The 19,240-nt window shown below is 35.8% G+C and overlaps 1 protein-coding gene and 1 long non-coding RNA gene across 4 annotated transcripts in view; both read left to right on the forward strand.

Moving 5' to 3' along the window:
- AKT3 (AKT serine/threonine kinase 3) overlaps positions 1–19,240 on the forward strand; it is a 150,349-nt gene that overhangs the window by 23,009 nt on the left and 108,100 nt on the right. The gene's annotated exons all lie outside the window — the stretch shown is intronic.
- LOC125322544 lies at positions 8,944–17,368 on the forward strand. 2 transcript variants are annotated; one of them, XR_007202067.1, is made up of 4 exons: positions 8,944–9,302; positions 9,837–9,894; positions 11,226–11,277; positions 12,259–17,368. It is a non-coding gene; the product is annotated as an uncharacterized LOC125322544 (long non-coding RNA). The 2 variants fall into 2 exon arrangements; XR_007202066.1 differs by lacking the exon at positions 8,944–9,302 and adding an exon at positions 9,347–9,707.

Consider the following 19,240-nt stretch of genomic DNA (forward strand, 5'->3'; position numbering starts at 1 on the left):
TCCCTGACCTGACTCACCATGTAGCTGCACAAACAGTAGAGCTGGCAAATGTGGGAATGGGAGAGCAGCCATGTGGAGGGGCAGGATAGCTCCCTGCTAATGGCAGCCCCCACCTTTGCTAGAGTGAATTGGCTACAAAACTGCACCTAAAACTTGTATTGCCACTACCACAGGACTATGGCACAACTAGTTTGTATTTCAGGATGGTTTTCTTTGAAAATCATGTTTAGAAAAGGACCACTGATTTATTCTATGCTAGTCCTAAATGTGATTGAATTGAAAAATGCCACCAGGAGGGTTAGCTAATTCCTGTTCCTGTGTGTTCATAGTTTTTAAACAAACAGAATTTTTTCACAGAAGAGTGACTTGGCTAATGTCTGGAACATGAAGTGGCTCCTTAATCCTAATAATAGAGTAGCTTTGTAGTCCTCTTGTGTTTATAGTTTGAAAGCTGTTTAAAAAGAGTATTTTAACAAAAAAAACTCTCAAAGCTTATGATAGACAGGTACTCTTCTGAGGCTAGTGAGTTGTTTGCTTCTAGGTATTACTCAAGATTAAAATCATACTTGATGGTTCTCAGAGTTCAGAATATTCATAGTGTGTTGGTGAACAATCAGTGAAACTTCAGATAATATTAATTAGTAAGAATCAGGTTTTCTCGTAGAGTTTCTGCTACATTAGGTAGAATTCTTGTAAAGTAGATTTTGTCTGAACTTCGTTCTTTGTGATGAATACCCTACTTCTGTGTTTGCTTGGTTATATAACAAAGTTTGGAGAAGGATCATGTTCTTTGATTTCAACTTGCACATGAATATTTTAAATTAATTTTTGTTGTAAACATTGTATTTAGGATCCCTTTGGCTGGTTTTCAATCACAGGATCTTATACATTTAATTTACACCATGTGCACAGGATTTTATGTGGAACTACTGTTGGCACAAAGAGGCTTATGCAGAGATGATGAACATTCCCCTTTTCAACTATCCTTGCTCTGTAGGAATTGCTGTTATGTGCAGCTCTGTGGACAGCCATGCTGATAGTAGAAGAAACAGAAAAGGTTCTTGGCAAATGAAACAAACAAAGAGTCAAAACCCCCAAATGAAACCAACTCAGCTGGTTTTTAGGGATCCTTTCAAATACTTTGTGTTCCCCTACATCCTCTCCAGGGTAGAGAAGAAGATCCAAGAAGTTAGCTGCTGTAGTTTAGTCTACAAATGGAGAGCTGGGGAAACAGTTATGGTTACAGCATGTTATTTGTGTTACATAATATCTGTGTAGTACTTACTGATGTATTTGTCTGAGATATGTTTTTTTGTGCCAGCTTCCTACATATCCACATAGTCATTAGTAGATAATCACACAAATGTTGAATGCATTGGTAGTGAGGTTTAAAATTACCTGCTGTAGATAGGTAGTGATAATAATGATAATAAAATAATAATAATAACAATAATTATATTATTATTATTATTATTATCCTTCAATAATAAAAACGTGACCCACTCAAACAGGGTCACATTCTAAAAAATTCTAACATTAATAGGTGTTTTGTGTCTTTTTGAGGAACCTACTTCAATAATTTAACTTATTCTTGCATAAGAATATGAAATCCAAATTTGTGCTCATTTCTTGTAATGAATTTTCCTATAAAAAAGGTAACAAGTTTCTACTCCTGAGCAGAATAAAATAAACAGGGAGAAAAAGGCTCTTTTTATTGAGAGGCAACATGAGTGTAGAAGCATCTCTCTCTAGTTGTCCAGAGTGTGTCTGACCTTTCCTTACAGAAGGAAAGTATCTCTATAATAAAGTAAGTTTTGGTGGATAGAAAATCACAGGTTGTTGTATTCTGAGAAATAATTGTCACTGGTAAATTATCTCACAGTAAGCATTTGTATTTTTGTAGTAAATACAGTACTGCATTGTAGCTTTAGCATATTAATAGCCTTTCCTTTCTTGCAATCCACTATATTCCCTAAAAGCCATCTGTGGTTTGTGAGCTGTTGATGTCAATATATTTGTAGCTTTAGCATGGAGGAAAGTTTTTTATTGATTAGATGCATGGTTTATAAATGGGGTTGATTACCATGATCTCTTGTCGTTTCCCAATTAACATATTTAAAAACGCTCCAAATAACTTGTCATCTTTAGAGTTCCTTGAAAATCTGTTTGTATTTCTTCACTTTGAGTGTGATATTTTATTTTTTTAATGCACAAAGCAAGAAATGAATCTATTTTAATCTTTCCTCAGAATAGATAAATATTAGGAATTACTCTCTACTGAGGAATTCCATGCATCATGATTTAACCAATGTCCAAGGAATGCAGTATTGCTGTTTAGAACACACCCTATAGGAAGAAAATGGTGTTTCAAAATGCACCCTCTGAAACACAAAAGGTTTTAGTGGGCATAAAGCCTTGCAGAGGCTTAGAATCAGAAAGACAGAACTCAATAAAGCATGTGAAGTTGGCAGTTTCCTTAAGTCCTCATTGTGAGAAAAGAGATGTCTTTTTATTGACTTTAGCTGCACTGATGTGTCTCTTTAACTGTGGAATGGTGTGAGCTGCTGTGGGGAGTCTGGGATGCCAAGCAGGTACCGAGAGCAGTAAAGATCAGGAGAAGTTTCTCGGAGTCTGTTTTAAGGATAATCTCCAAGGAAATAGCCTTTTATGCTCATGCTGCACTAAGGAGCACTTTTTTTTCTGAAAGAAAAATATACATTGATAGTTTCAGCTTCCGTTGTAGTTAGAGATTCTGTTCCTAGTTTGAAAGTGTAAAAATGGAAGAATTGGTGTGTTTTACAGGTATTTTTCTTTTGGTTCATACTGTAACTCTTATTGGATATTTCTAGTGTAAAAATCTATCATTAGTTTTGCTACACATTTCCCCTGACCACAGTTGCTCTCTGGTCTTGTTTGAAAGAGTCACTGGTAGATGCTACTATTTTTGCATGGTTCTAAGCACCTGATGAGCCTGTTGAGAGTACAGAGCATTTGATAAAATGGGAAGGATACAGAGAATGGAGACATTTAAAAGAAGGGCTAGATAGCCTGGGAAAGTGAGCAAGTTTGGTATGGAAATGAGGTACCTGTATTGCTAGATACAGCATCAAAGAATTAAAAAATAGAGAAAGTTTAATGTAAAGATAAGGTTTTGGAAAATAAACGCTGAAAACTTGCATTGCAAGGACTGGTAATTTTAATTACTTAAGAAAGCATGAGAAGTCTCTGAAACAAACAAGAATTCCATAGTAATTGCAGTAACTTCTGTCATGCTGCAATGCATCCTTGTCTTTCAGTGTTTAGAAAATGAAGTTAAAAGAAAACCATTCTTTTTTGTTTGGTTGGGTTTTTGTTTGGTTTTTGTGGGGGTTTTTTTGTGTTTGTGCTTTGTTTACAGTGCTATTATGTAATTATAAGGAAAAAATATAGACAGAATTAATTCCTGAAAACTCCCAGCTCAAAGTCTGCACTGGAAAGTAAAAGAATACAAGAAAGGAATAAATGTATATGTTTTGGTAGTAAGGTGCCTGTCATCTGGGGATTTCAGTAAGGAGCAGGCATTACGAATTGGCAAGGCAACAGTTTCATTTACTAACTAAATAAGATACGGTCATAAAAATCCATGTTTTAAAGACCAGGGTGTGAAACTTCAACTCAGATATTGCTTTCCATCTCAACATATGGATGTGAAAGCTGGAAATCCAACAAAGGTACAGACATCTAAATGCCTTTGAAAGCAAATGCCTTAGAAAAATACTATGTATTAAATGGAATGAATTTTTAACAGATGCCAAGATTCATTAGACAGCTCAAAAACCCCTTGGCTCTAAAGTTATCCAGAAAAGAAGATGGAATTATCATCTGGAACATATGTTAAGAATGAAGCCAGAGCATCTGTCATGGAAAGCATGCCACTGGGCAGCTGGAGGAACACACAAAAAGCACCAACTGAAAGAGTCTCTCCATCGAACAACGCCAAAGGCAAAAAGGTTGTGGGACATCACACTGGATGCGCAAGGAGTGGTTCAGAGCAGACAAAAACTGCAGAGAGCTTTTTGGCTTTCTGTGGGTTTTTTCCAGTGGGTGTAAACGGAAGAGTTTTGGGTTGTTTTCTCTTAATATTGCAGATAGAAAGGGGTGATTAAAAATTGAAGGTCAGAAGTAAAAACTACAGATTAAATACAGCATTTAATTATAATGTATTTATTTTAGAATTTGTATGTAATTTCAGCCCTGAAAAGAGAAAGAAGATAGTGTAATTAAATAAACCTTCAGATGCATTCCCACTGATTAGCTTAATGTATAATAGAGCATTAAGGATTATTTCAATAAAAATCCAGGCTTATTTTATCCAAGTCACCTATGGCTGATGACACTACTATGGATTACCTTTTCTCTGAGAGCACTTGCTCTTACATTTTTCTACTTTTTCGCTTCGCAGGAGTTCTAGAATTTCCAAACCAGCATCTCTCTGCAATATAGTGTCTTTTAACTTGCCCTAGTATGAGCCTAATGTTACAAAGGTTTATGTTGGATACAGCAGAATTTAAATTTTATAAAAGACTTCTAGTTGAAATGGAAGCTTTCAAATCTGTTCTCTCAATCTGTCTCTTGATCGTGTGTTATGCAAAACATTTTATTAAAATATAACAATCCCAACAAAGTTTGTCCAAAGTAAGCATTCAGTTATGTCTTAGACTTGGTAAAGAGAATTGGCCTGTGGTCTTATTTTCCCCTTGTGATATTCCAGGGGAAAAAAAATCTCCCAAACAGGGGTGTGTGTTATGGCTCTTTTGTTTGTTTCCTTGATTTTTTGGGGGGGTGGGGTTTTTTGGTATTTATTTTTTGGGTTTTTTTGTTAATTTGGGTTGTTTGGTTTTTTTCCCCCTTCACTGAATCATCTCACTCACTGAGTCCCAGCCTAACATGTGGGAGTGAGAATATCCTGTGAGAAGTTTGAACAACTCATTCACCTTCTAGATGCATCTTATGATTCTAAGTAGTGAACTAAGACTGTGAGTTCCACTTAGCAGGTAACAAGTTTAGGCAAAATGAGTAACTCTGCAAACATTTCCAAGGTTTATTGATATCTGCAGCTTTTCTGCTTCTTCCTCTTACAGTATGATGAGTATTACAGTGATTATTTTGTAATGCCTCATAAAGGAGAGAAAAGCTTTCAAATACAACTCAGCTGCACTTACAGGCTCAATGTTCAGGAAACAAGTTTTATTTTTCTTTTAAAATATTTACAGATAGTGTTTTTGTCCCATTTACACATTTGGTGTTGATAGAGCTCAGTTCAGATGCCTTCTTCCCATGCACTGGAGGTAAGGCATCTAGTTATAGTTTGTCCTGCAGAGCCTACACAGTCATGATTTTCTACTTCAACAGATTCTGCATCTGATTTATTGTGTAATTAGATCCAGTTAGGATTGCAGTTAAAACTAACAAATTTTGTCAGAGGTTGTCCATTCCATCAAATTCAGAGCAGATTTTGGTTATGTTACATGGAAAAATTAATCCAGCACACTCCTGAATATCTCTTCTCCTTTTGTTTCCATGGCCATTTGCTCTTTTGTGTGCATGGCAACTGAAATTTCTGTGTATCCAGTTTGTAATAGAGTACTTTCAGTAGTACTGAAGGCAAGCTTAGAAATAATGTCTCTGGAAATAAAAGAAGTGAAAAGACATAGTGTAATATACTATTTCAAGTTATGTGTTGCCTAGTGGTTTGAAATGCAGTTGTCCTGTGCTCACTGCTAAAGATTTTTGCTCAAGAGTACATAACAATAAAAAATCTTCAAGAGCTAAAAATACAGGATTACTGCATTCTTTGACCTGTGGTCAGAGAGTTGGCAGGAGTCGCCCTGTATTGTTTGTTCAAGGTTTGTTTGAAGAGAACAATTATAGGATGATCATTAAAAATATTGACATATTTTTCAGGAGCAGAGGATTAAAAACACATCTTTAAGAAAGAGGATTTTTAAGTATTAAGTTTGATTGCATTAAACAAAGTAGGAACAAAAAGAAAACATTGTTTAAATCTTAATTTGAATTCCAGTTATTGAGGAAGTGGTTGTTTATTGAAATTGTGGATATTTCTGTGCATTTTCCTTGCCGTGTTTTGATACAATATACTACAAAATCTAGTTTAGCAGAATCTTGATCTCTTAAGAAAGAGAGGCAACCCTTCCATGTAGAAGATCTCCAGTAGGATGAGAGGAGTCCTCAGTGGATTTTTGTCAAAAGACTGAACGAAGACTTCATCCCCCCCATTTTGATGCAGAGTCAAAATCAATCTAGACATACAGGGTAATAGTTATGACTAAGAGAGTTTGCCAGGTTGATAGCCTTGAATGAGTGATTCTCTGGTGTTGAACTCTGGTTTGCACAGATGAGAGTGCATGGGTTCCCACAGTACAGCTCTGCTGAGTTTATGCCAGATTTTTTACTAAATTAGTTCTGTAATAAAATTGGAATGTTTCAGTCTTTGTCTTTCTGCTGTGTAGGGTCAGCACGCCTGCCTTGTTTTGTCCTTGTCCCTGACTCAACTTTATTCCTTTCATAGCTGCTTTGAGATGTTGTTTTGGGAATTGCCTGTGAAGGAGGACTGGCATTTCCCTCCACTTTCCCTTTGGATGTACTGCTGAGTGTAGTTGCTCCTGCTCCTTCCAGAAACTGTTTAAAGCAAAACAAAATTTCCCCTCCAGACTTTTCTCTTAAAACCTGGGTAATCTTTACTTTTATGATGTTTATAATGTTTGATAACATGACTGTTATCAATGTTGTACATATGATGACGAAAGAGTGCTTCCTGTATATAATAACTGTTTATTGAACGAACAGAGGGTTGCAGTGTAGATACTCCTCATAACATAATGGAGTAGTGTATCACTTTCTCATTAACCTCACTAAACTGGGAGGACTAGTACAGTTGTCTTTATATTTCAAACTACCTACTAAAATAACTAGGTAAGTGCAAAAATACTGGTCTGTGTTTCCAACAAGGCTGCCAATTGAGATTATGTATTGATACTTTTTTATTTGACTTAAAAATGTGATAGTGGAAGAAATTTTGAGCGTTAAAATTGTATGTTCCCCATTTTGATGCGGACTCAAAACCAAAATAAGTCCATGCATGATGTTTGTCTTAGGTGTTCTTGAAAGCTGCAGTGACTTTTGGATACAAAGTTGTTCTGCAACTTAACAAACTTTATTTGGACCAACTTTCTAACAATATGTAGTCTAAATTTCCCTGCTGATCATTTTTTGTACTGCCATCTGTAGATGTGAAGCACAATTAATCACTGTCCTCCTTATGAGACTCGCATATTTTAAGATTATTATATTCCGCCTTCCTCTTACTCCCTACCATATTCTCTGTTCTGGCATAAGCCTAGTTATTTTTAGTGTACTTCAAACTTGGTGTTTTCTTAAAAACAAAAAAAAGCCCTATACGGTCGTGTTCTCTCAGAACCTTTACCACTTTAGTGGCCCCTTGCCTTAATTTGTTAATGCTCAAAATTTGTAAATGCTGATATTTCAGAGATTTTAGCTTTGCCTGATCAAAAAAATAAATTCTTATTTTAGTTCTTTTTTCCTTGATTTGCATACAAAGTCTTTGTTAGTATGTGGCATAGTGATATTTAGCTCTTATGCTATTTGTCTTTTTTGTAACATCATTGCATTGCTTGTTCTTCACAGATTTTTCAAAGACAATCAAATTTCTAAATCTGGACTACTGTAAAGAATTCTTGCTGTCTTGGCATCTCCATATGTGACTGATTTGTAACTGGATGATAATTTGTTTTACACCTTTAGAATGTTTATCTTGCTCTTTTTTATTCTGTATCTTACCTGCTAAGAGCGTCCATACTCCAGAGGTGTTTTTTTGAGATGTGCTAATCTGTTCTGTGGTGGTTTTATTTTTTGTTGGAAAATAGCTTTTTTTATTATACCTAAATAAGTGATCTCTTCAGTGTGCCTGTGACAGTCAGCTCACTGATCAGCTAAAAACAGAATTCAAAGAAATGAGCAATGGAGAATTATTCGTCCTTCCATCATTTAATATGTTAGGGGGGGGAAAAAAAACATCTGAGGCTTTTAATGAGTGGTGACATCAGAGTGATTGAGGATATTTTGATTGTTCTGGGAAGCTGGATGAATAATACTCAAATACTTTTTTTAATCTGTTGATTTCCATCAACTGTCATAGTGTTATTATAATCTTATCTTTTATTAACACATCCTATTACATTTAAATTTGCCCCTGACTTTTTTGCTCTAAGGATTTTTAGTTTGTTTGCTTTAGTGTATGTATTATAAAGAAAGCTGGAAGTAGTATTTGACTGTTCGTGGGTTTTTTAGTATTTTAATATTTATTTTGGGTCTTTTAGTAATTGTTAGTCTTCTCTGAAGGGACAGAGGACCTTTTAAAATCCAAATAATGTATTTTTGTCATGTTTTACTTGCTGAGAAAATAAAAAAATGTTTGCTTATATAAAGCTTACTGATTTCACCTGAGGAAAATAAATATAGTGATATTCTGAATTGTCACAGGTGGTGAAGGCACCCTGAGCAATGATTTACAAAATCTTTGACCAGTGATCACTGCAGAAATCTTGCTTTGATAAAAGATTAGATGGTGATTACTTGTGACCCCTACTATCCATTGTGTGATGATTACAAAGTCTCTTTAAAAGTGAGTCTGTACTTAGGTGGGATGGTTATTTCAGTGCATTTGCTTCTGTTTGAGAAGTTTGCTTTCAGGTTTGTGCTAGTGCTAATTTTAAAGAGCAAATACATATTCCAGGGGTTTTTGTGTGTGTGTGTGTGGGTTGGTGTTTGGTGGTTTTTTGTTTTGTTTTGTTTTGTTTTGTTTTTTGCTTGTTGTTGTTGGTTTGGTTTGGTTTTTGTTTGTTTTTCTTTTTTCTTCCTCTGGCCTCCCCTTTCCACATTTATTTGCAAAAAGGGGCTCTCTGCTGTAATAGGCTTGGGAGTGGAGTTAATGATCCAGCAGAACTTTTCTGGTACTGTGGTCTCCTTGGCTGTTCCTTTTGTTGCCAGCCAGTTGTAAGTGGGATTATATAGGAAATAAACTTCTGCAGTGCTTCCCTCCTTCCCTTTCCCTTGCCTCTAGCAAAATAGACTCAGTATGTCCGTATTCCTAAGCAGTGGTGTGTGAAGTTTCCTGCGTGTGTCCCGACCATTCAGCAGATAAACCTTCTTTTTTTGTGAAACTTGCAGGCAGTCTTCTCACTGACATCTCTGCCAGACGCCTTGGATTTTAGAGCTCGGGCAAGGTAATTCCTGGGAGAGCAGTCACATGTGGCTGGTTGCTGTAGCACAGGAGTTCACCTTGCTCCATTTAGCAGCCAGTGACAGACCGACCGTAGCACCTGAGGCTACCAAAGAGGAGATAATCTTCTTACAACCCAGAACAAATCCCTTGGTGGAGGAGGATTCCTCCAGGTTCTGCCCTATTAAAAGATGGGGATTTCCTGCAATGGGTAGGCTTTGCTCTGACAAGACACCTACATGAGCAGGAATTTGCACAGCAGTTGAGATCTAAATGCAGACACGTAGGGAGGGGTTTTTTTTTAAAAAAACCTGGTTTTCCCCATAAAGCCATATTTCTTGACACTAAGTTCACAGCTTCAGCCTTGAGGTATCTACAGAAATGTTTGGAGTCCCAGCCCTCAAGCCAGGTCAGTCAAGTCAAGTTTAACTTGCTGATCACAGGTGCCCTAATATGTGGGTGCCTAGGAATGTGTAGCCAACACTGAACTCTCTTTCTGATTGATGTTTGTTCTGGTTTCCCTTCTTGCTCCTCCCAGTCCCAGCCCCCAGCTTTGCCTGATCTCCATCATCTGGGACTTCAGACAGGATACATTGGTAAGCATGTACCTTTGAGGGCTTGGATTATTTTGGAGATGGCAAGTGCCATGTAATGCTAAATTGGAGATATGAAACTTGGTATGGTTTTCCTAGGAAGTTACTGTACGTTTCCATGTAGATTTCTACTTAAATTATGTGCACTCTGTCTTCTTCTGATCCAGTTTTTGTTGTAGCATGGGATTTCACACTCCTTTTGTAGTTTTAGACTCACATTCCCTACTTATTAAGCAAATTGGGTGTTTTAATGTGGTGTTACAAGTGCTCATTAAAGCTATTTTTCCAACAGCTGATCATTATTTCTCCCTTTTTTGATTTTTTTAAATTTCTTTTTTTTTAAATTTGAGAAAGCTAGCCAGCAGAGATTTTATTTCGTTTGTTCTATGTAAAGTAGTAATTTCCTTTTCCATTTTTTGTTCTTGCAGCCCTTAAATGCTTAGAAATTTGTTTTCAGTTGCGGCAAGTAGCCTAAAAAAAATTTTGTCTGTTTTATTCTTACCTATGGATGTAGCTGGGTGCTTTGTTTATAGTGCCAGACACAATAAGGACTCCATAATCAGCTAAATCATGCTTTTCCAAATGAGTCAAGTGTTTTGGGAGTGTGAATCAGCTTTGAGACCTACTTCTCAATTTTGAAGTCACTTGTCTGAGAAGTATGAAACACAGGAATAGGAAAAGTAGAACTGCAAACTTTGCTGATAATGTATTTTTAAATTTTCATAAACTTACTTCAAAATCAAGTTGTTTTTATTGTATATGAGTGTCCAGTGGCCCAGTTGACATGGTTTTCAGCAATCTAGATGACACTTCTCTTTGATGTGTTGCCTAAATGACTTTCCTTGATGAAAAAACCTTACATGAATAGTCTTTTTGCAGTTTAACATTGTAGATTTTTTCTGCAGAACATAAGCACTGATATATAAAGCACCACTGAAGTAGTGTAAAATGGTGATACTAGAGAAATTTTGAATCCTGACCTAATTCACTTTATCTTTGTGGTAGCAAATCTTGCCTTTTCTGCTTTTAGAACTCATTTTGATAGACGTAATTTCTTCAGAAAACATATACAGGAAGAGCTGCAATTTTTATTGCCTTCTATAAAGTAGTGCTTGCTTAATGGTGTAGGAGGATTGTGTTTGTGAATTAGTACACTTGCACCAAGTACAAATTGGAACGTAACTTACGTTTTCAAATCTCCACTTGTTTTATCATATCCAAAAGGTTCTTTGTGGTTTGGTACAAATGTCTGCACTACGAATATGGTCCTTGTAAGGAGAAATATTTTCGTAGTTATGCTGTAGTACCTTAATTTTTTGCTTCGTTGCCATTAGATTTGGAAGACTTGAAACCTGACCGAAGTGTGGTGATAGACACAGATAGGAGGTAAAATGCTTACGATTCCAGTTGTCAATGTCTGGGGTGGGTAAAGACCTGTGAGTAAAATCATTTCAGTTCACATCAGAAGTGCAAATTTTGACTTGTACTGCATTAAGGCAGTGTAAGGGAAACTGATAATAATTATTAAATATTTAATATATCTGTAATGATAAAAAATTTGGTAGTGAATACATTTAAAAAGTTCATTATTGAGCTTCAGATATTGAACTGAGGTTTCCAAGACCAGACAGAAAATATGTTTAAATACCTGAGAGCTCCTGTAGAAATTTGTAGTATTGTTATATGTGAAACTGTGAGCATATCTTAACATTTTACACGTGCAGTGAAAGATTGCATAGATGAAAGTGCCAAAGCCTGTAGCAGTTGAATCAAACTCTCTAATGTTACTCTAGAATGTAATTGAATGCTTATGTTCCACGGGAGGGTTTGCCTGCGAAGGTCTCTGATGTCTGTGCCGAGCCCTGTTGAGATGAATTTGAATCACTGCCAGTGCATTTCTCTGGCGTGTTACAGCCTTACTTCTTACCGTGGTAATTTCTCCTTAAAATTATAGACTTCCAGATAATGTGGCACTGCATTTTAAATACACATACTTTTGGAATTTGAGGGTGAAAAATAATAGCAGAAAACTGAACAAAGGCCGGGACCTCACAAATGAGCACATACTGCCTTCTGACTGCTCCTGGTTTCCTTGGGGCATCTTATGGATGCCTCCTGCCTGTGGCTGGTGCATCTTATGGACAGAAGAGCCATGTAGATCCCTGCATCTCAGCAGAGTTTTCTTTGAATTCAGCCCTCGTGACCTGTGCAGGTGGCTGCTCAGAGAACTTTAGAATAAGTGTGATGGATCAGACATAGCTACTGTTTTTATAAGTCTTCTGCTCTAATTTTACCCAAATGAGTAAAATCTTTGTTAGTAATGCATTTTGTGTTCTCTCTCTCTCTTTTTTTCCCTTCTCTCTCTAGTTGCCAGGATGTTGAAACATCAATACCAGAATTTTACACCCCTAAGGATAGGGCTCCCTGTTTTTCTGAAGATACTGCTCCCCTGCTGGATGTATTAACTTTTTGTGGAGTCTGTGATGTTTACACCTTGGAATGTCTCTATTCAGGTGCATGAATGAAGAGTTAGGGTCTGCCCTCAAATAATTCAGAATTATGTGTACGTAGCTTACTCACAAAATTACAAGGTCATGTCATTTTTTATTTGCATAATTTCTTTAATGTTAAAAATGGAAAAGTATTTTTAAGTCTACTTTTCACATAATTGCAAACTCATAGAATACAGATAATCATATAATATTCTTAAAAATTTGAAGAGGACAATTTATTCTTTACTTAGATCTGTGAAGGAGTCTCATAGTATATTGGTGATGTGTTTTCCAGAAATACTGTTAAGCTAATTCAACCCACCTTGAGAGCTGGTGATAAAAATCTTGATGTGAAACACTTTCACAGCAGAAGAGTGCAGGTGCAAAATGGAAAAGCAAGCGTTTTTTCAAGTGGCATTGATTGTTTTCTCTGCAATATGTAGGAACACCAGAATATTTTTAGATGAAAAAGATTAAAAAATTATCCATTGCATTTGTGATAGCCTATATGTTTGGGTTAGTTATTTATCGTTTGCAATATCCATAAAGCTATCTTAAGCATCCTAATTAGGTTTCAGCTTTTCAGAGGGAGGCTGGGAGGCTCTTGTGCAGTTGTGGCGCGGTGGCGGGGTGCGTGCAGCACAGCTGCTTTCTGATGTCAGTCGCTATTTCAATGACACGAAAGTGGGAGAGGAAGAGCGTGAAAAAGGCAGACAGTTTTTAAGAAAAAAAAGTGTCATCAGTAAGCAAATTATTTTTGCCTGTGTTGTTTTGATTAGGATATGAACTAACAAATAAAGTCTGATTGCTACAAAAGAAATTACATCTGGAGAGTTTAACTGGGGCACTTTCAGAAAGTTTTTGGTGAAATCTGTATTTTTTTGCCCCCGTGCTGGGAAAAGTCTGTATTGTCTTTTCGCAAAAATTCTGGTAATACATGTAATTCACCTGGCCTGCAAGCAGAACAAAATCCTTTCCTCTCAGTGCTCTCTGTTTGGATTTCAGTTTGTGCTGTGTTCAGGGACGCTGGAAGAATGATGGATTTCCTGTGGAAAAGGGGAGTAGCTACATGGATCTGTGTGTAAGGTGCTCAGTACTTGATGAGCAGGGTGAATATTCCTGGGTTTGTTTCCTCCCTCTCTAGGCATCCTTTTGCTATGCTGATAATGGTATGATATCCTTGGGCTTTTTCTTTGGGTTTTCTTGAATTTTGTAGATATGGGTTGAAAGAAACACAGAAAATTTCTGCTGATCTGTGATCTCAACGATCTTAGTTTCCAGTGTGAGGTGAAAATCGTTTCTTGAAAATGTTTCTTAGGATGGACTGACACTTTCCTTTCAGATACATCCACCCTGGCACATGAGTTTTGTGGGAGGGCAGGAAAGGTGAATATGTGGGTATTTGTAGTGAAGGAAATTTCTGGATTTTGTTTGTTGTTCTCTTTTCCAAAGAAAATCAGGGAATTGTGAAAACTTCGGAGGGGCTGCATATATTAACAAAGTGGTTAATTAAAATTATGGAATAGCTCTTTGGCCACTAAAAGTCTGGACAATGTTTATTAATGGTTGTCATAAGGTCACTGATTTAGAAGTGTGAAGATTATTACTTGAGAATACCAAATAAAATTTCGTGCTGCCATTAAAAATGTGGTTTGCATACTGACTTTGGTTTCTTTATTCATGCACTTTGAGCAGCCTGAATCACAATTGGTTTTCTATGGCTTTTTATTGCACCTCTTTGTTTGACTGACCTCAAAAAAAGGGAACTAGATGATGATGATGGTAAACATTAAAATTTGCTTTAAAATATATATAGGTATTACTAGCACACATCATTTCACTCATTTGAAAAATAAGTTTCTTAAGAGGATATATATATATTTCTATGTTGCACAGCTATTTCTGTGTTATCTTCAAAGCGCTCTTAAGGAAATAATACATGCCTTTGTAAGGATTTCTTTTGAAGGTAGGTATGATTTCTATCTAAGTGTCATCTCCCACTTCAGAACATTCCTAAGGAGATGTGAATCAACACCTGCCCAATTGAGGACAAGGAAGCAGCTTTTCTGTCTCTTTATACCTGTACTCAAGTGTTTGGAGCCTGGTTATTAGAAAAAATATTGTGAACTCAGTTTTATATTTCCAGTAGAAACACACATAGGTGCATGGTTTTCTTACCAGACGTTTTTCTTTTATATGGGAAACTTCATTGGCTATGTGAAACATGTAGGATGAACACTTAAAAATTAGTAGTCTGCTTATGCTAAAGCACTGCCTGCAGATGGTCCAGTTAGTTTGGTGTTCGGTGTTGAGGACAGTTACCCTCAAATCAGACACAGAAACACTACTTGGAATTATAATGTGGGATTGAGTGAGTTAAGGGGTGGGTAATCATTAATGGTTTGCTGCTTTTATCAAGCTTGTCTAGACAGTTTTTTTTTTCTTACAATTTTTAAATATGATTTTTAAAATTTTATTTATAGTACAGCTGTAGTCATGAATTTTCACCCATGAATTTTTCTTTTTGTGTTGAAAGTATTTTCAATATTTACTTTAAAATCAATTTTCTAGTCTCATATTGCCCCTGTATGTTTGATGCTATAGAAATAATGTTTGGATATGATCATGTACTATAATTGGCCCCTGATATTTTGTGTACCAAACTTTACAGTAGCAGATTTAACTAGAAATACTGCATAGTGACATATTGTACTTAAAAAATATAAACGTGTATAGAGAAAAGTAGCAGATGATAGAATTAAAGTTCAGCATCGTTTCCCTCCTTCCCTCTCTCAAGTTTTTTTCTTGATAGAAATAACAAGGATTTTTTCTTTTTTTCTCTCTTTCCCCTTTCCCTTTTCCTCCTTCCTTTGAATTAGTTTAAATTAGTTATGGTATCATTGCACACAGAGTTAGGACTTGTTAAATTCAATTACTTTTTAAAAATTTCTTGTCTGTAATTTAAAAAGGGTGGGTTCATCTTATGTTTTGGCTTAAACTTTATAAATGGTTAGTAAAACCTATGGACAATCACAGGAATAACTTAGCTGTCTTCGGAACTGTTGGAAAATGTATTCTATTTTGGTGTTTCCTTACATGTGTTCATGCATGTATGTGCATGGTTAAATTTACATTTTCATAATAAAGGGTAGTTTTGACAGTGGATGAAGTGATAGGATAGGAACCTTCCTCTGAGTTTGGAGGAGACAAGAATAAATTATTTAATTATTTGTTTTACTATTTATGGTGACATGCTGTATCATGCTACGTTAATAAAAAGTTGGTTGAAACATTATTGCTTCACCCTTTTTATTGAAAGTGTTGATTGTTCATTGAACCTTTAGTTGTTAATTCTGTGCAAAATTAATAGCTTTGTACTGTTGGTCCTCAAGGAACTCTAAATACAAGCCTTCAGCAGTGATGTAACCTCTTTCTCTTCAAACGTCTGATAATTTTACAATGAAATTCAAATTTCCTTCAAGAAGCTCTATACTGGTGTGCCTAATACTTTTTAAGAATTGAGGAAGTATAGATTGTAAAATTATTTTTTTTTTTTTGTTGTTGATACCAAAACTGAAACTTCAGAGTGTTTTGTGATAAAAACATTTAGAATGTTGGTCTGCCTGTATTAAAAAAAAAATTTTATTTCTTCCACAGGTAATGATTTACTGGGTAATTTTTTAGGCTTAAGAAGTTTTTGGAATAAATTTTGCAGATTTTCTCTAACTATCACAACAAAATAAATCAGATTCGTGAATGACATCTACCAAGACTGTTATGGTTTGTTGTGAAGTAGGCTTGACCTTGTAGTTTACACACCAAACCTGGCAGTTTAGTGGGTACTGTTAACTTAGGTTATATAACATTGCTTTTTGATGCTGTATCCTTGCATCTTCCCCCTTATATTTTATGGAATATAAGGAAAATATGGAATTACTCAATTCTCATCATGGCTATGTCAAGCTTAAACATAATTCTCACTGTTTTTTTCTGACCTGAGATGACAGCTGAAAGGTGAGCTCTTCTGTGTTGGTTCAGTATATTCACATCACCAGAGATTCCTGCTCTGCTCCAGTTCTTTATTGGAAATGGATCACACCATGTGATTTTTTTGTTGGAATTCATTTTCTTCGGGTTATTCCTCCTAATTAAGGTAACTGTTATTTTAGTGTTGCTGATGTATCCATTCTTTGCTGTATAAAGATTGTCTTCGTAGCATTTTTGTACTTGAAAAAGTAATATTAATTTAAAATAAATGGTCTTTTTTATTAATAACCACATATGCAAAAAAAGGGAACATCTGCCTTCCAAATGTTATTCAATGATTGTAATTAAAAGGTTAAATAAAAGCTGAGGCAAGCTTTGAATTTTGAAGCATTTGCAACAGCTAGTAATCTGACTTACTGCAGACATTTTTGTCAAAGTTGAAAAAGTTAGAGCTAATTAATTTCTTGGGAGACATATGATGAAATTGTAGGTGTGATAACATATTTGAGTAACATATGGTCGTTATGGGGCACCTTTCTAATGACTGAGCACCAAGTTAAATATAGACTTTCCATTTTTTCACTTCTTCTATTAGTGGTTCTTTGTTACTACAATTTAAACTCATTTTCTGTCGTGCATGAAATAGGATTCTTTATATGTTTGTAAGTACTTTAAAAAATATTGCCACCACGGTGCTACACCTTGGTGAAATTTACTGAGGCGGACAGTTCATCTGTGACAGCCTTTTGATTTTGGTAGCATTAATTGCGATTATGTACATTTTTGACCTGTGCTTTATAAATGTAAAACTTGCCACAGAATGTTTAGATGCCTGTCCTCAAAGTAGGAGTGTAAAATATTTTTGAGAGATTGGTAGAAAATGAATGTTGCTCCCCCTATATGTAATATATTGAAATTTACTTTAATCAGCTATTGTAATACATTATGTCCTAAAAAGGAGGACAGAGGTATTTTTAGAACACTTTCTCATTCAGTCTACATACTCCTAATAAACTGTATTATGTTTCTTGAGAGGCAGTTCTGCTGTTCCTTAGGAGGCTGTAAATAAAGATTGTAATAGAGTAAACAAATGCTGCATTTTGTAATTAATGTAATCAGAAGCTTTACCTAGTTTTAAGTTTCATTTATCTATTATAATAATCTAGAGCCAATTTCAAGCTTTATTATTTCTGTGTCAACAAGCAGAATGAGAAATTCAGTATATATGTAGTGATGGTGATGTGAATGTGGAAGGAAATAAAAATGTTTCAGGTGAAAATGAGGAACAAAATGGAAGGAGAAGGGTGGGGTGGTTTCTGGGTGGGGATGGAGAAAAGTAATGAGTGCATGAGAAAGCTGCTGTTTGTGGTGGGAGAAGATAAAGGATGCATGTTGATGGAGACTAAGTGGGAATTGTATTCTGAGTTGAATAGGAATTTTTTTGCAAGTCATGTTTTTTTCTGTATTTCAGTATCAACTGAAATGCAGGCTGTGGATTGGCTTATTTTTTCTTTTTTAATGAAAATGACAGTTAATTTGGTTCTAAAGGAATTCTATTGCTCATGAATTTTGCCTTGCTGGAGAGGATGCTGGATTATCACAGCATCTGACTTCATAGTAGCTGCGGCTTCTGTTTTGAAGCTTTGTCATCCAGCCTTTACTGTGGCTACAGAGGGAAGAAGGTGTTGAAGGGATTTTAACAATTACTAGGAGCATGGTAGTGATTATTACTTGAATGTGGCCACCTGTTTCTTACAGGAGAATGAAAAAACTGTGCTGATACTTAAAGAGAGAGAAAAATCTCATACTGCTTGGAAGGAGAAAATGGGGGCTTGTGTCTTGGTATCTGTGGTATTAGTGGAGAGGAAAACAGCCTGAGGAAGATAAGACTTCCTCAGTGCCATGGGAGTGCCCTGCTCATGCAGCCAAGACATCCAGCAGTGTGCACAATGTCGTTTGGACAGTCTTTCCTACAGTGATTGCATTTCTCTTCTCTTCTAGGCAATTTTTGTAAAAAGGAAGCTTTAATATGTTTCTTGGTGTGTGGAGTTTTTGACTAACTAAAATTAACTTTGTGAATAAGTTCCTCTTTCGGTAGCAGAAAGTGATCGACTACCTGTTGAAAGTACAGGTAGTGATCTGAGTGGGTAGGCAGACTTAATGTTCATTAAATTCACACTTAATGTTCAATTCTGATAAGCCTGATGTGCTGTATACATGAGACAATTGTATATTTTTATTTTAGCTGTTTTCTATGGTGACATTTGTATGTTTTTATTTTAGCCTGTTTGCCTGCAAGTAGGTGTGCTTAATTATGGCGTGCTCGCACCTGAAATCATCAATATTATACTTCTAATGCTTAAATTGTGGGGCCCGATGTGATGAGATCAGGGCTTTAGCTGTTCACGTCTTTCATTATTTATTGTTAAAAATCACTGAAGCCCAGAATGGATCAGGGCAGAGGGTATATGTTAAAAATCTAATTAAAAAAAAAAGCATCTTGTGGCACATGATGAACTCTCACATCTAAGCATTTTTGGATGCTTTCATAGCCATCTGTAGAGGAAGGATCATTGATTATGCATCAGCCAGATAAAAGAGATCATTCTGATACATTTCTTTCTTCGCCAGATACCATTTTACTGCAAAATACTATGGTATATTGATTGAATGATAAAACCAGGTTTTGTAATGGATGGCAATAAAAGCATACTGTGTAAAGAACACAATTATATGCTACAGTGAAAGGTTGAGTTTCTCTTAGTGGTTTCTGATAGCTGTATAAACCATAGGAGGAAGGAAAATCTTGATGAATTAAATTTAAAATGAGACCACCCCCCCACTATTGGTGAGCTTTTCTTCTGAGTTGA

Source organism: Corvus hawaiiensis, chromosome 3 (genome assembly GCF_020740725.1).
Source record: "Corvus hawaiiensis isolate bCorHaw1 chromosome 3, bCorHaw1.pri.cur, whole genome shotgun sequence".
Taxonomy (NCBI): Eukaryota; Metazoa; Chordata; class Aves; order Passeriformes; family Corvidae; genus Corvus; species Corvus hawaiiensis.